General features: G+C 49.8%; 4 non-coding genes and 1 pseudogene across 4 annotated transcripts; all 5 read left to right on the top strand.

Moving 5' to 3' along the window:
- The first annotated feature begins 279 nt into the window (after window positions 1-279).
- On the top strand, window positions 280-398 carry LOC111475593. Its single transcript, XR_002716591.1, has one exon. It is a non-coding gene; the product is annotated as a 5S ribosomal RNA (ribosomal RNA).
- A 131-nt stretch (window positions 399-529) lies between these two features.
- LOC111475595 lies at window positions 530-648 on the top strand. Its single transcript, XR_002716593.1, has one exon. It is a non-coding gene; the product is annotated as a 5S ribosomal RNA (ribosomal RNA).
- Window positions 649-781: 133 nt separating this feature from the next.
- LOC111475589 lies at window positions 782-900 on the top strand. Its single transcript, XR_002716590.1, has one exon. It is a non-coding gene; the product is annotated as a 5S ribosomal RNA (ribosomal RNA).
- Window positions 901-1035: 135 nt separating this feature from the next.
- On the top strand, window positions 1036-1154 carry LOC111475588. The gene has a single exon (XR_002716589.1). It is a non-coding gene; the product is annotated as a 5S ribosomal RNA (ribosomal RNA).
- Window positions 1155-1281: 127 nt separating this feature from the next.
- On the top strand, window positions 1282-1401 carry LOC111475591 (annotated as a pseudogene).
- The last annotated feature ends 204 nt before the right edge of the window (window positions 1402-1605 follow it).

Raw genomic sequence — 1605 nt, 5'->3', positions numbered from 1 at the left:
GTATCCTATCTCAAACATATCATTAAACACATCGTACCATAATTATTATCATACAGTTCAAATATTATAACATATACATAACATATAAGAAGCGTGCTTGGGCGAGAGTAGTACTAAGTTGGGTGACCACTTGGGAAGTCCTCGTGTTGCACCCCTTTTTTTCTTTCAATTTCTCCCAGTTCTTTTCTTCCTTTCTCTACAAATGAGAGCTCACGCCCATCGCGTTTCGATCATGCCGCCCCGCATACGTTAAATCCGATTTTGTGCGCATGGCATGTCGGGTGCGATCATACCAGCACTAATGCACCGGATCCCATCAGAACTCCGCAGTTAAGCGTGCTTGGGCGAGAGTAGTACTAAGTTGGGTGACCACTTGGGAAGTCCTCGTGTTGCACCCCTTTTTTTCTTTCAATTTCTCCCAGTTCTTTTCTTCCTCTCTACAAATGAGAACCTCCCCGGCTCACGCCCATCGCGTTTCGATCATGCCGCCCCGCATGCGTTAAATCTGATTTTGTGCGCATGGAATGTCGGGTGCGATCATACCAGCACTAATGCACCGGATCCCATTAGAACTCCGCAGTTAAGCGTGCTTGGGCAAGAGTAGTACTAAGTTGGGTGACCACTTGGGAAGTCCTCGTGTTGCACCCCTTTTTTTCTTTCAATACCTCCCCCGCTCACGCCCATCGCGTTTCGATCATGCCGCCCCGCATGCGTTAAATCCGATTTTGTCGATCATGCCGCCCCGCATGCGTTAAATCCGATTTTGTGCGCATGGCATGTCGGGTGCGATCATACCAGCACTAATGCACCGGATCCCATCAGAACTCCGCAGTTAAGCGTGCTTGGGCCAGAGTAGTACTAAGTTGGGTGACCACTTGGGAAGTCTTCGTGTTGCACCCCTTTTTTTTTCTTTCAATTTCTCCCAGTTCTTTTCTTCCTTTCTCTACAAATGAGAACCTCCCCCGCTCACGCCCATCGCGTTTCGATCATGCCGCCCCGCATGCATTAAATCCGATTTTGTGCGCATGGCATGTCGGGTGCGATCATACCAGCACTAATGCACCGGATCCCATCAGAACTCCGCAGTTAAGCGTGCTTGGGCGAGAGTAGTACTAAGTTGGGTGACCACTTGGGAAGTCCTCGTGTTGCACCCCTTTTTTTCTTTCTCCCAGTTCTTTTCTTCCTTTCTCTACAAATGAGAACCTCCCCCGCTCACGCCCATCGCGTTTCGATCATGCCGCCCCGCATGCGTTAAATCCGATTTTGTGCGCATGGCATGTCTGGTGCGATCATACCAGCACTAATGCACCGGATCCCATCAGAACTCCGCAGTTAAGCGTGCTTGGGCGAGAGTAGTACTAAGTTGGGTGACCACTTGGGAGCACCCCTTTTTTTCTTTCAATTTCTCCCAGATCTTTTCTTCCTTTCTCTACAAATGAGAACCTCCCCCGCTCACGCCCATCTCGTTTCGATCATGCCGCCCCGCATGCGTTAAATCCGATTTTGTGCGCATGGCATGTCGGGTGCGATCATACCAGCACTAATGCACCGGATCCCATCAGAACTCCGCAGTTAAGCGTGCTTGGGCGAGAGTAGTACTAAGTT

This window comes from Cucurbita maxima, unplaced genomic scaffold (assembly GCF_002738345.1).
Source record: "Cucurbita maxima cultivar Rimu unplaced genomic scaffold, Cmax_1.0 Cma_Scf02084, whole genome shotgun sequence".
NCBI lineage: Eukaryota > Viridiplantae > Streptophyta > Magnoliopsida > Cucurbitales > Cucurbitaceae > Cucurbita > Cucurbita maxima.
This window is presented reverse-complemented; position numbering and strand designations above follow the sequence as displayed.